Source organism: Canis lupus, chromosome 3, assembly GCF_048164855.1.
Source record: "Canis lupus baileyi chromosome 3, mCanLup2.hap1, whole genome shotgun sequence".
NCBI classification, from domain to species: Eukaryota; Metazoa; Chordata; class Mammalia; order Carnivora; family Canidae; genus Canis; species Canis lupus.
The window spans coordinates 63,675,516-63,691,533 of NC_132840.1; the positions used below are offsets into that span (position 1 = coordinate 63,675,516).

The 16,018-nt window shown below is 37.5% G+C and overlaps 1 protein-coding gene and 1 pseudogene across 5 annotated transcripts in view; one reads left to right on the top strand and one right to left on the bottom strand.

Annotated features, from left to right (window-relative positions):
• GUCY1A2 (guanylate cyclase 1 soluble subunit alpha 2) overlaps window positions 1-16,018 on the bottom strand; it is a 428,883-nt gene that overhangs the window by 252,970 nt on the left and 159,895 nt on the right. The gene's annotated exons all lie outside the window — the stretch shown is intronic.
• On the top strand, window positions 8,421-10,154 carry LOC140625077 (protein dpy-30 homolog; annotated as a pseudogene).

The following is a 16,018-nucleotide window of genomic DNA, read 5'->3' on the forward strand; positions in this document are numbered from 1 at the left end:
TATCCCTGATGAACATGGATGCAAAAATTCTCAACAAGATACTGGCCAATAGGATCCAATAGTACATTAAGAAAATTATTCACCATGACCAAGTAGGATTTATCCCCAGGACACAAGGCTGGTTCAACACCCGTAAAACAATCAATGTGATTCATCATATCAGCAAGAGAAAAACCAGGAACCATATGATCCTCTCATTAGATGCAGAGAAAGCATTTGACAAAATACAGCATCCATTTCTGATCAAAACTCTTCAGAGTGTAGGGATAGAGGGAACATTCCTCAACATCTTAAAAGCCATCTACAAAAAGCCCACAGCAAATATCATTCTCAATGGGGAAGCACTGGGAGCCTTTCCCCTAAGATCAGGAACAAGACAGGGGTGTCCACTCTCACCACTGCTATTCAACATAGTACTGGAAGTGCTTGGGACTTCATCAAGATAAGAAGCTTTTGCACAGCAAAGGATACAGTCAACAAAACTAAAAGACAACCTACAGAATGGGAGAAGATATTTGCAAATGACCTATCAGATAAAGGGCTAGTTTCCAAGATCTATAAAGAACTTATTAAACTCAACAGCAAAGAAACAAACAATCCAATCATGAAATGGGCAAAAGACATGAAGAGAAATCCCACAGAGGAAGACATACACATGGCCAACACGCACATGAGAAAATGCTCTGCGTCACTTGCCATCAGGGAAATACAAATCAAAACCACAATGAGATACCACCTCACACCAGTGAGAATGGGGAAAATTAACAAGGCAGGAAACAACAAATGTTGGAGAGGATGCGGAGAAAAGGGAACCCTCTTGAACTGTTGGTGGGAATGTGAACTGGTGCAGCCACTCTGGAAAACTGTGTGGAGGTTCCTCAAAGAGTTAAAAATAGACCTGCCCTATGACCCAGCAATTGTACTGCTGGGGATTTACCAGCAGTAAATACAGATACAGATGAAATGAAATGCCGGGACACCTGCACCCTGATGTTTATAGCAGCAATGGACACAATAGCCAAACTGTGGAAGGAGCCTCGGTGTCCATCGAAAGATGAATGGATAAAGAAGATGTGGTTTATGTATACAATGGAATATTACTCAGCTATTAGAAATGACAAATACCCACCATTTGCTTCAACGTGGATGGAACTGGAGGGTATTATGCTGAGTGAAGTAAGTCAGTCGGAGAAGGACAAGCATTATACGTTCTCATTCATGTTAGGAATATAAATAATAGTGGAAGGGAATATAAGGGAAGGGAGAAGAAATGTGGGGAAATATCAGAAAGGGAGACCGAACGTAAAGACTGCTAACTCTGGGAAATGAACTACGGTGGTAGAAGGGGAGGAGGGCGGTGGGTGGGAGTGGATGGGTGACGGGCACTGGGGTTTATTCTGTATGTTGGTAAATTGAACACCAATAAAAAATAAATTACAAAAAAAGGTCCCACGTTCTCACAAAATAAAATAATATAGTCTATGCTTAGTTGAAAAAGAAAAGAATTTTCAACAATAAGCATAAAACACACACACACAGACGTATTAAATGTACTTGCTGTTAACCTGATCCTATGATACATTTTTCATCCTACTTTGGCAATAACCAATTAAACACTGTTCTGGGCAGCCTGGGTGGCTCAGCAGTTTAGTGCCACCTTCAGCCCAGGGCGTGATCCTGGAGACTCACAGTCGAGTCCCATGTCGGGTTCCCTGCATGGAGCCTGCTTCTCCCTCTGCCTCTCTCTCTCTCTCTCATAAATAAATAAAAAATTTTAAAAAATGGTTCTATCTTCAGAAGGTTGTTAATAAAGAACACTGTCATAAATTTCCTTTAGAAAGATATGTTAGCTTGATGTACAGCAAAATATGACAGAAAATTTGGAACAATTCAACTATTTTTCCTACATTAAAGGAAAATCTTAAACTTGGGGGAAGTTTTACAAAAAATGCCTTCTGGCCTTATTGTTCAGAAAAACTTCAGGAGACAATTAATTCAAGTTTTAGCTGAAGTGGTAATAGTAAGTCCAAGATCTTATATTCATAATTTTCCCATTTAATTAACCGATTCAATAATTGAAATATTTCAATAACTTCACATGGCTTTATAGTACCATGCTGCCTTGCTCTCTGCACCACATATAAGAGATTCTCTTCAGCTTATTAAATATTGCATAATCTCTTTTTCTCTGTGCTTTCTGAACTTATGATCTGCTCTGGCTGGAGCACCCCAACTGCCTTCCCATCAGCACCCACACACATTCTCACCTCCTCTGCTTCCCTCAACTTCCCTTCACCATTACTACCTTTTATTACCCGGCTGTATTCCTATTTCTATTTCAGATCTTAAGTGCCTCAAGATTTCCTCCTCTGGATCTACATTCTAAATCAGGTGTATCTGTTATAAAGTCCCAAAGAACTCAATATTTCTCTTTTCATCTCACTTGAACCATAACCATAAATAACCTTCCCAATGAGATTATAAATTCTATGTGGATAGGGACCATATCATTTTTGACTCATCTTGTAAACTTTAGTCACAAAGATACTGTTTGGTATTCAGTAGGTGCTTAAAAAATATTGGCTGAATAAATGCAACTAAATATATACCATATGTATATTCTAGATGTATTTTTTTTTTTTGCTTTTAACAGGGATGGGGTCCATGTTTTGAACCTGAGTGTCTTTAATTGTATCTATCAAAGAGCATACATTAAATAAATACAGATCAACATTATTCTGGTTTTTAAAATTTTCACAGAAGGATAAAAATACTTCTTCAAAGCACACATTCTGCTACATCTCACTTTTTCCTAGAAAATTCTTCTTGTTCTTTGATATACATTCATGTTACATGTGTTACACAATATATAACATACATTCATATACATATCTGTGTATAAATATATATGCAAACAAATAAAATAAATCTTTCCTTTAAAACTTTATTTCCTATTATCCTATTTATAAATCCAACCATCTTGGCTACTGTGTTGGCTATTCTGTGTTCTCCAGAATCACTCACTAACCTTCTGTACCTTGCACCGTGCCCCAAAAGGATGATTTATATGGACTTCATCAATTGGCTCTCCAGTTGCACTCTGGTTTCCAGTTGGGTTTGGCCCATGGTAGCCACCAGGAGGTGAGCAAGAGAGGAGAAAAAGTGTAGTTTATTTATTCTTTTGGTTTGACCCATGCTGGTGTGTTGTTTGGCAGTGGTTGTATCCTTCCACCTAAGGCAAGAGCTCCTGTAATGGGCTCTTCTTGAAAGGTACTTTTCCTTTCCTTGCTCCATCAAGATTAGGAGTGCCAATGGTCCCCACCATGACTAGTCCCTGCATACTTCATAATCCCTTATTGGTTCTCTTAACCCTGTGCACAACTCTGTAAATACCCCTTCTATTAGAAAGACTTGCCAATTATCTTAGTTGAGTATATCATTAAGTTTCTGCTGGACCCTTGACTCATAGACTAACATACATAAAGACCATTACATAGTTCCTCCTTGAAACAATGTTGTAGAATAGACAGAGCACTGGACTGTCTGTGAAATAAAATACAACTATTCATTCTTGATTCCAAGACTCTACAAATGGCATTGCTTCCACCACTACTTGTTGTTCTTGCCCAGTGGGCTTCCAGCTGAGGACTGGTCAATGTGGTATATCAAGGGGCAAAAAAAGTACCATTAATCCCTGTGGGTTAACTAGTCCAGTAGTTAGTTTTCAAATAGACTTTCAGGAATCTCTAGAGATGGGCTTCTCAAACTTTACTGTGAAACATATTACTGGTATACCCATTAGAATACAGAGTCTCTGATTCAGTAAGCCCAGCAGGGACTTCAGATTCCCCCTTCCTAACTAGCTTTGAGGTGCTACATCTCCAATCAGCTGCTGCTGCTGCTGCTTCTAGACCACACTCAGTGTCAACACCCTCCAGTGTCTGTGGTTGCCCCTCCAAGTAGGTCTCAGAAGTATGGGGGAGGCTAGGAGAAATGACTTCTTCTCCTAACATCTTTACTCTCAACCGTTTTATATATTATGATTCCAAATAAGATTTTATTTCAGGGGGCAGTCCGGGTGGCTCAGCGGTTTAGTGCTGCCTTCAGCCCAGGGTGTGATCCTGGAGTCCCAGGATCGAGTCCCACGTCGGGCTCCCTGCATGGAGCCTGCTTCTCCCTCTGCCTGTGTCTCTGCCTCTGTCTCTCTCCTCTTTGTGTTTCTCATGAATAAATAAATAAAATCTTAAAGAAAAAGATTTTGTTTCGGGGGGAAAATGACTATTTCTCTAAACATTTATGAATTACTAAAATACCAGCCTCATGCTCACATTGCAAGTGACATCAAGAGGTAAGACGATTTATTTTGGCCAACTAGTCATAGCTAGTTGTTGACAGAGACACAACTAGAATTCAGGTCCTGACACCACAGACAGTCTTACCACTTTACTGACTCTGACTTTTTTATTTTCTTTTTCTTATTTCTATTTTTGAGTGTCATGGTATTTTGGAAATGGTGAGATCTAACTACTCATTTTTACATGAGTTGTTGAGTCCCAGAATGATCAGACTCATCTGGGGGCACTGAGAACTCTCTAAGGAATGGGGTGTAGCACTGAGTCACCATCTTGTAATCCTGTTGGTAGGCATTCAAGGTAACTTATAAGCATAGGTATTATTCTAGGTAATGTTTTAAAATGCAAAGAAAAAATAGTGCTTATATTTCAAGTTTGGCTGGCATTACTTTTCCTCTGTATTCTGAAATATGTGGGCATAAATATTCTTAGCCTCAGGACCCTATACTGTCTGCTATTTTGCTTATCTGATTCTCTAAAACTTGTGCTTTTCCAAAAATATAATAGAGGAACAGGAAATATTTCCAAAGGGTTTCTTTCTAACTTTTTACATAATATATGTATTTTTACATTACGAATATGTGCAAATCCCAAGAAACATTTATCATCAGAGAAACTCAATAGTTTGTATTATCAATATTTATTCATATTCATCTTCCATTTGGCCATTTTCAGTTGATACCAAAATTGAAACTTACTCTGATCTGAAGCCCTGATACAGTTGGTTTTAGGCTTTTCATCCACTATATGTGACTCACTGCTTTTGATTAATATCCCTTCAAAATATTTACATTCTGTTTCTTGTGTCTCATAACCAGTATTTACAAGCTTGAAATCCAGTTTTCAAACCTCTGGCTAAAGCAGAAAAATGAAAACCAAGCTTGGACTTTTTTGCTCTTTTACAATATCATTGCCGTGTCAGAACACATTTTTAATAAACTGAGTTTTGCTTAATATCCTGGCAAACCCAGGAAAGAGTGTAACATCCTTCTGTGAATGGGCCTACCAGGACTGAGATGACAGGCTCTGCTGTGCTACAAAGGATAAGCTGCAGGACATTATCAAGAACAGTACCTTTATCTTCTCTAGATAACACAATCACAGCAATCCTTCTGCCTGAGCCTTTCAAATGAGTGAACCTTATTTCATCATCTTTCAGGTTACCTTCCAGGTAAACATGCCAAAGAAAAAGGGTTCAGATAGGAAGAAGAAGAGCCAATATTTGCCATCAGGTGTTTCACCATTGTTCATGCTCCTACCTTCATTTGGACAGACCTCCCTCAATTTCTACGTGTCCAACTTCTACCCATCTTTAAAACTGGAGTTATTTCTTATTCCCCTACAAGTTCTCAATCCTGGCCACATGTTAACATCACCTGGAGAGACATGAAGTGTCCAGGGTCCACACCAGACCAAGTAAATGAGAAAGCAGCTTGCTCATGTTTCATGGATGCAATGTTCTCTTCTTATTTAAGAGAGCCAAACAAAACCAACATAACAAACAAGTAAAACAAAACAAAACAAAACAAAACTAGGGGCAGATGTTTTCTCAAATACTCTTTCCATTTTCCTGAAATGAGTAAATTTCTGAGTCCTTAGTGCATTACCCCCCTCCCCCTTATCTTGTGGAATGGCTTTACTATTTGGAACTGGGTATTTCTTTACTTTTTACTTGCAGGAAGACAAATCCAAGTCTTAGCACCAAAGAAAAACATGTTATGTGGGTTGTCTTTGTTTTCCTTAAAGATAATGTACATGTGCTTGAATTCCTCTCTCATAATGGAAGTTCGAGTGCAAGTTAATATAGGTACATTTTTATCTGTGTTCTTGGTGTCCATCAGACATCTAACATGTATATCTTTTCTATCAAGAGGATCTCATTAGGGCAGCCTGGGTGGCTCAGCGGTTTAGCACCTGCCTTCAGCCCAGGGCGTGATCCTGGAGACCCAGGATCGAGTCCCACGTCAGGCTCCCTGCATGGAGTCTGCTTCTTCCTCTGCCTTTGTCTCTGCCTCTCTCTCTCTCTCTCTCTCTCTGTCTCTCATGAATAAATAAATAAAATCTTTAAAAAAAAAGAGGATCTCATTATAATTCACTAGACAGAAAAAAGAAGCAGCTCAGCATATTCAGGGCAGTCAGAAATACTTTTTACTGAGGTCATAGTTATGCTTAAAAGACTAAGAGGCAGAATTAGAAAACTGCCATTATACCACAGCCAACATAATAACGGATTCAGGTGAGCATCATTAATGAATATTAAATCCACTGAGTGAAAGTTTGTTGGAGAACGGGATATGTTCACATGGTTCAGAGTGTCGCCATACAAAGAACTTGTTAATTACCAAATAAAAGTTACCTTTTCAATGGAGAGATATAGTATCCAAAACCTTAACCAAGTGATCTAAGTTAGCATTACAAAGAATGGGATAAACTGATATTATGTGCCTCTTGGTGTGATACAATAGGAGGTACACAATATTGCCTATCCAATACCTTTAACCCGAAAAGAGAGACAGACAGACAGACAGACAAGCCAAGAAACAGACTCTTAACTATAGAGAACACACTGATGGTTACCAGAGGGGAGGTGTTGAGGGATAGGTGAAATATATGACAGGGATTAGGAAGTGATGTATGGGTGGGTGATGTATGTAAGTGTTGTATCACTGTATTGTACACCTGAACCTAATATTATCTGTCTGTTAATAATACTGGAATTCAAATAAAAATAAATTTTAAATAAACAAAAAATGTCTTCTGTGGTTTTAATACATTCAGATAATGCCATCAATTGGCTCTAAGGAAATAAAACTTTGTGATAATTAAAAAACAAACAAAAAGTACCTATTAGCTTATCACATTCAAGAGAAAACACCAGAAAAACTCAGATCACAGAACTTTTGAAAATATGTTAAAGTCATAAAAACAGTAGTGGGAGTCTATTTTGAATAAAGCTGGCTAAAAAACATGAAAACCAAATATACCATATGCTCAACTAGATCCTAGGAGGAGAATTAAACTTAAAATTTTGGAGGCAATTGGGGAAATTTGTATATGAATTATACTGTAGGTAATACACTCTCAGAGTCAATTTTTGGGTGTTTGATAATGGTATTATGGCTGTGTAGATGAATCTTGTCCTTAGGAGATACATGCTAAAATCCTAGGGATTAGGTGGTAGAACTGAATTTCAAATACTAAAGAAGTAAAACTCTCACTATTTGCAGATGACATGATATTATACAATAGAAAACCCTAAAGATTCCATCCAAAAACTGTCAGAACTAATAAATTCAATTAAGTTGCAGGATACATAATCAATGCACATAAATCTATGTTTTTCTTTACACTAGTAACGAATTCTCAGAAAGAGAAATCAAGAAAACAATTCCATTTAAAATTGCAATCAAAAAGAATACCTAGGAATAAATTTAAACAAGAAGGTGAAAGCCTGGCATATTACAAACTACCAGACATTAAAGAAAGAAATTAAAGAGGACTCAAATGGAAAGATATTCTGTGCTAATGAATTGGAAGAATTAATAGTTACAACAATCTACAAACTCAATGCAACCCCTGTCAAAATTCCAATGGTATTTTTCACAGAAACAGGACAAACAATCCTAAATATTGTATGGAACCAAAAAAGACCCAAGCAGCCAAAGAAATCTTGAAAAAGAACAAAGCTGGAGGCATCACACTCTCTGGTTTTCAACTCTATACTACAAAGCTGTAGTAATTAAGAGTTGGTGGCACTGTGGGACAGGGCTTTTATAAACAAGCCACTTGGGTGCAGGTAATCAGCTCCCCCCCCACCCAAATTCCCACTTACTCTAGGTTCTGGGATCTACTATGGAGCTTCCAGGGCCGATGTAGGCACCTGGTCTTGGACCATCCCACTATGCTCTTCTACTGCTCCAGGTGCTCTTGTGCCCAGGTAGTGGTGAAGGGCAAGGTTGGGAACTGGGCTGGACTCCATTCTGGCATCTTCATGTTAAAATCTTCTGGGTTCCTCACAGTTCTTGTTTTCCAAGACTGGTTTCTAGGGATTTGTTTGCAGGGTCTGCCATGGAGCCAGAGCAGATGATGGAGGGACAGATACAGGCTATAGAAAACCCTCTCTGATTACAGTCTTGGGACAATGTTGAGAGGATAAGAGGCAATGAGATGGTGAACTAATATTCGACAAAGGAGGAAAGACTATCCACTGGAAAAAAGACAGTCTCTCTTCAATAAATGGTGCTGGGAAAATTGGACATCCACATGCAGAAGAATGAAACTAGACCACTCTCTTGCACCATACACAAAGATAAACTCAAAATGGATGAAAGATCTAAATGTGAGACAAGATTCCCTCAAAATCCTAGAGGAGAACACAGGCAACACCCTTTTTGAACTTGGCCACAGTAACTTCTTGCAAGATACATCCACGAAGGCAAAAGAAACAAAAGCAAAAATGAACTATTGGGGCTTCATCAAGATAAGAAGCTTTTGCACAGCAAAGGATACAGTCAACAAAACTAAAAGACAACCTACAGAATGGGAGAAGATATTTGCAAATGACGTATCAGATAAAGGGCTAGTTTCCAAGATCTATAAAGAACTTATTAAACTCAACAGCAAAGAAACAAACAATCCAATCATGAAATGGGCAAAAGACATAAAGAGAAATCCCACAGAGGAAGACATAGACATGGCCAACATGCATATGAGAAAATGCTCTGCATCACTTGCCATCAGGGAAATACAAATCAAAACCACAATGAGATACCACCTCACGCCAGTGAGCATGGGGAAAATTAACAAGGCAGGAAACCACAAATGTTGGAGAGGATGTGGAGAAAGGGGAACCCTCTTGCACTGTTGGTGGGAATGTGAACTGGTGCATCCACTCTGGAAAACTGTGTGGAGGTTCCTCAAAGAGTTAAAAACAGACCTGCCCTAGGACCCAGCAATTGTACTGCTGGGGATTTACCCCAAAGATACAGATGCAATGAAACGCTGGGACACCTGCACCCCGATGTTTATAGCAGCAATGTCCACAATGGCCAAACTGTGGAAGGAGCCTCGGTGTCCATCGAAAGATGAATGGATAAAGAAGATGTGGTTTATGTATACAATGGAATATTCCTCAGCCATTAGAAATGACAAATACCCAACTTTTGCTTCAACGTGGATGGACCTGGAGGGTATTATGCTGAGTGAAATAAGTCAATCAGAGAAGGACAAACATTATATGTTCTCATTCATTTGGGGAATATAAAAAATAGTGAAAGGGAATAAAGGAGAAAGGAGAAAAAATAAGTGGGAAATATCAGAAACGGAGACAAAACATGAAAGAATCCTAACTCTGGGAAACAAACTAGGGGTGGTGGAAGGGGAGGTGGGAGGGGGGTGAGGGTGAATGGGTGACGGGCACTGAGGGGGGCACTTGACGGGATGAGCACTGGGTGTCATTCTATATGTTGGCAAATTGAACACCAATAAAAATAAATTTATAAAAAACAAACAAACAAACAAATGAAAGCCAGATCCCATGCCCCGCCTCCTACAAGCTGGCTTCTCTGGAATAAATCCAACTCAATTAAAACAATAACAAAACAAAACAAAAAAGGCAATGACAAAGGCCATCAAAACACAGAGAGTGGATCTCCAATCTGCCAACTTGTGTCTACCTGAATCAGACAGTTATGCCTATTTTTATTAGAGGGACTTGCTGTACTTGCAAAAGAAACACCACCAAGTCCCATTGAATTTCTAGCATCCTATCTTTCAAAAAACAAGGCACAGTTTGAAGATTGAAACTGACTTATCGGTAAGAACAGAAAAATTTGGTTCCTACTGTAGGAAGGAGATTTATATGATTTATATGATTAAGAGGGAGCTTTAACTGCCATGATTTTTCCCCTTTTTGGAAGTGTAAGAACCTTCAGGACAAAAGAAATTATTTCCAGAACTGCAGAAGAAAATCTATTTCCTCTGTTTTCATTTAATCGCCATACTAACTTAGTGTATTCTGTGCAATTTTTCTCAGATTGTGTTTAACTTTGTCTTTAAAATGACCTTCAAAGTGAGCTGTTCAAATGTCTAAAAAAAAGCTATAGTAATTAAAACAGTGCGTATTAGCAGTATTGGCATAAAAACAGACATGTAAATCAATGGGACAGAAAATAAAGAGCCCAGAAATACAACCGCACATACATGGTCAATTAATTTACGATAAAAAAAAAAAAAAGCCAAGAATGTACAATGTGGAAAGGACAATCTCTTAAAAATGGTGCTGGAAGGCAGCCCCAGTGGCTCAGCGGTTTAGCGCCACCTTCAGCCCAGGGCGTGATCCTGGAGACCCCAGATCGAGTCCCACATCAGGCTCCCTGCATGGAGCCTGCTTCTCCCTCTGTCTGTGTCTCTGCTTCTCTCTCTGTGTCTCTCATGAATAAATAAATAAAATCTTTTTAAAAATGGTGTTGGAAAAACTGGACAACAATATGCAAAAAAGAATAAAACTAGGCCACCATCTTATGCAATACACAAAAATTAACTCAAAATAAAGACTTGAACTTAAGATTTGAAACCATAAAACTCCTAGAAGAAAACATGGGATATAAGCTCCTTAAACTAGGTCTTGGCAATGCCATCAAAAGCAAAAGCAACAAAAACAAAAATAATCAAGTGGGACAATATCAAACTAAAAAGATGGTGGACAGCAAAAGAAATGAAAAACAAAATAAGGCAACCTACTGAATGGGAGAATACAATTACAAATGCTATATCTGATAAGGTGCTAATATCCAAAACATATGAAGAACTCATACAACTCAATAGCAAAATTAAACAACAATCTGATTAAAAAATGGTCAGAAGATCTGAATAGACATTTCCCAAAGCATACAGATAGCCAATAAGTACACAAAAAGATGCCCAACATCACTAGTTATCAGAGAAATGCAAATCGAAACAATGAAATGTCACCTCACAGCTGTTAGAAAGGCTAGGATAGGGATCCCTGGGGGGTGGCGCAGCGGTTTGGCGCCTGCCTTTGGCCGGGGGCGCGATCCTGGAGACCCGGGATGGAATCCCACGTCGGGCTCCTGGTGCATGGAGCCTGCTTCTCCCTCTGCCTGTGTCTCTACCTCTCTCCCTCTCTATCATAAATAAATAAAAAAATAAAAAAAAAGGAAGCCTAGGATAAAAAAAATACAAGAAACAAGTGTTGGCGAGGATGTGGAGAAAAAGAAACTAGTGCACTGTTGGTAGAAATGAAAACTGGTACAACCACTATGGAAAACGGTATGGAGTTTCCTCAAAAAATTAAAATAGAACTATTGTATGATTTAGTAATTCCACTTCGGGGTATTCATCTGTAAAAAATTAAATCACTAGTGCAAAAAGTTGTATGCATCCCCATGTTTATTAGGGCATATTACAGCTTAGATATAGAAAAAATCTAAATGTCCATCAATGGATGAATAATATATATATATATGAATATATGAATATATGAATATATGTGAATATATGAACATATTTTTAATTCAACCACTAACAAAGGAAGTCTTGCCATTTGTGACAACAAGTATGGACCTCAAAGGCATTATGCTGAGTGAAAAGTCAGAAAAAGACAAATGCCATATTTCTTATACATGGAATCTTAAAACAAAAACACCAAGCTCATAAATACAGAGAACAGAGAGGTATTCACAAGAGGTAGGATGTACAAAGAAGTAGAAGAAATGGGTGAATATTTTTTGTTTTATATATAAAACAGTCCCATCAATGGAGGCATAGTGCAAAGTTGAGGTTTCCTTCTAGAAGCCCTTTGTAAATATTAGTGGTACAGAGAAAGATGACCTGTTAATTAAACATTTGAGTCTGTGGAAGAAGAACCCTAGAAAACTTTGAAAGATGTATAAATCCATTTTATTGTCTTCCTCTTCAGCAAATGTATCTATTTTTCACAGAATAAAAAGCAAACGGATAGGTAACACAACTAAGTTTTGGAAGACATTAAAGGAAATAAACACGTCTTGAGAATGAGAAATGCCACCAATTTATTAAAGCAGAAGCAAGAACAAGATAAATGACACTAGAAAATTATACTTTCAGCCACTACTTTAAGGGGGCCGGAAACCACGACAACATAGGGAAGGACACGGATGCTGATTACTTGAACTAATTAAGTGCATTTAAACCTGTGTCCCCATGATGCTCACGACACAGACATTTAGAAATGAGCTGAAGGTGTAGGCTTCACAAGTCATACAGGGATGACATGGAAGGCTGGTGAGAAACAGGCAACAAGTTTTCTTTCTAGTCATTACTTAGATTTGTTTTCATAATTAGGCAGGAGATAAATGAATAGAACATATGCCAACATAAATAGGTCGAAAGCCATTTCATGAGCAGGAGAAAAACAAGAGTTCAAATAGCAAGCAATCAGTAAATGCATAGTATGAATGTGAATTATTTTAGTTTTGAGAAACATATAAAGATATTGTTAAATGAGTATTATCCTTCTCAAAGTAGCACAAAGTAACATAAACATGATATTCAGTTGGTCATTCAAGCAACCTTTAACTGAGCACTAACATGTGCCTGGCAGTGAGCCAAGAGATGCATTTGCTATAGGGCAGAGGTCAAACCCCATTTTAAAAAAAAACATTATTGGGGGCAGCCTGGGTGGCTCAGTGGTTTAAGCGCCTGCCTTCATCCCAGGGCATGATCCTGGAATCCTGGGATCAAGTCCCACTTCGGGCTCCCTACATGGAGCCTGCTTCTCCCTCTGCCTGTGTCTCTGCCTCTCTCTCTCTCTTTCTCTCTCTCTCTCTCTCTGTGTCTATCATAAATAAATAAATAAATAAATAAATAAATAAATAAATAAATAAATAAATAAAATCTTAAAAAAAAACCATTATTGGTAGCATGTTATCTTGCTTTGAGAGTGGATATAATTTTGGAGGCACCCTATCACGATTCTGAGCTAAGCCTAGAATAAAGCAGTTGACTGACCTGCGTGACATAATTTTGGTTAAAACCCAGATATGATTAAAAAGTAAGATTGCTTACTCATGTAATTTGTATACTGACTTTGACAGAAATTTCAAGAGGAAAATCCAAAAATTCTTTTGTGACATCACCATCAGTGAAAAAAGTGTGTTGCCTGCCAAGAACCTGCTCTGAAAGATGCCTATGTGAATGTCTGGTCATTTATTGACAATTCCATCTTATTGCTATATTACACCTTATGTAATAAGCCTAGGAACTTAATGAAGTATTGTCTGCATTTGTTTTTCACTTTTAAATATGTATGGGAGGAAAATTTGTATTTTGAACCTTATTTAGATTAAGGAAGTCAAAAGTCAAGTGACTTTTAAAAGAGTTAAAATTTTCTGGATAAAAAAGCTGCCCACTAAATGATAAGCCTAAGAGGGTAGGGAGCATCCTTAATCTTCATCCATTCTATAGTTTTCCAAAATTACCAAAAAGGCCATTCACAGGGATTAATATTCAACTCCTCTTCCCTGGTGTGGAGACTGGCATATCAACTATCCAACTGAAACTCTTACTGGTTAGTTCATATAGAGAGAAAACTGTTAGGTCTTCAAGAAACCAAAAAAGTTCTCTTCCACAGACTTACAATTTTAAAACGTAGTTGAATATATAGGATATATATAAAATACATATTATACATATATAAGATACGTAATTATACATATGCATGGTTAAGTCTATACAAGCCTACATATGCTGACAAATTCTGAGGGGAAAAGGCACAGAGGTTCATTCAGAAGAAGTGGCAATCAGTGTGGTTCAGGAATTCAGCTGCTCTATTTGCAAGTTAGTAAATAGCTCTTATGGTCAATTTATTTGACTGGCTGTATTTTAAGAAATAAAGTAGAAAAACATGTGCCACAATATGTAAATCATCTTTCTTCCCAGCTCTAAAATTAAACCTTTTATCAAATGTCTGCAGCTATTTTTAGAATAATTGTATAATGTTCTAAAAGAAAGGCAGCTCCCATTTAAGACTCTCTTTTGAGAAATGTCTGATGTAGCCAAATACACCTGATAATTCCAGTAAAAGCAGAACTAGTAATCGGTCTCAACTAGGCATAATATTGGAGAAAATTTAGGAAAAATGTCATAGACTGGAGTACGTAATACACAGATGAGGAGACTCCATTGTCTTCATTTTGACTCTTTGAGGTATTAACCATATATCCAAAAATTCACCCCTTCACAGTGCGTAATTCAGTGGATTTTGTAATAGATTTCACAGAATTGTGCAATCATCACCACAAACCAATTTTGGAACATTTCATCACCCTCTAAAAAAGCTTTGTATTCATCAGTAGTCAATCTCTGTCCCTCTCTTCCTCTCCTCCACCCTAAGCAACTACTAATTTACTTCTTGTACATTCACCTCTTCTGGACATTTCACACAAAAGTTATCATACATCACATTTCCTTGAAGAATTTTATTGCTTTAGCTCCTACATTAAGTCTAAGATCCATTTTGAATTAATTTGTTTATATGGTGAGAGATGGAGTTTAAATCCATTCTTTTGCAATGCACATATCCATCTGTTTCTCATCATTGGAAAAAAAAAGACTATTCTTTCCCTGTTGAATTATCTTAGCACCTGAAAAATCAATTCACCACAAATGTAAGTGTTATTTCTCAATTTTATTCAACTGGTCTCTATCTATTCTTATGACAGAACCATACTGTTTTGATTATTGTTGCTTTGTAGTAAGTTTTAAATCAAGAGATGTGAACCCTTCACATTTCAAGATCTCCCTTGCATTTCATGAATTGTAGTATCAGTTTGTCACAGTCTTTCCACAAAGCATCTGGCATTTAGTGACATTGATTTTGTAGACCACATTGCATACTATTCCCATCGAAACAGTTTTAAGTTTTATAATCCATTAACAGAGACACCTTTCCATTATTTAGGTCTTAATTTCTTTCAATGATGCTTTGGAGTTTTCTGTGTGCAAGTCTTTCACCTGTTTGGTTATACTTTTTCCTAAGTATTTTATTTATTTTGAGGCTCTTATAAGTGGAATTCTTTTCCTTATTTCATTTTTGGATTGTTCACATGTCATCTATAGAAACGCAATTTATTTTTGTACAGTGATCTTCTATCTTGCAACTCTGATAATATTGTTTGTGAGTTGTCATTTTTTGTGGATTCCTTAAAGTTTTTCTATAGAGAAGATCATACCATCTCAGAATAAATACAGTTATACCTTTTCTCTTTTCCAATTTTTAAAACATTTTATTTATTTATATATTTATTTATTTATTTATTTGAGTGAGAGAGAGAGAGAGAGAGAGAGAGAGAGCACGTGCATGAACTGAGGGAGAGGTAGAAGCAAACTCCCCACTGAGCTGTGACCCTGACATGGGGCTCAATCCCAGGACCTGGAGATCATGACCTGAGCTGAAGACAGACACTTAACTGACTGAGCTACCTAGGGACCCCTTTCTTTTACAATTTGAATGTCTACTGTATCTTTTTCTTAGAAAATTGCCCTGGTAAGAATTTCCCATGCAATGTTGAATAAAAGTAAGAGCAGATATGCTTGTGTTGTTCCTGAAATTAGGGGGAAGCAGTTACTCTTTCATCATTAGTCATGATGTTAGCTGTAGGTTTTTG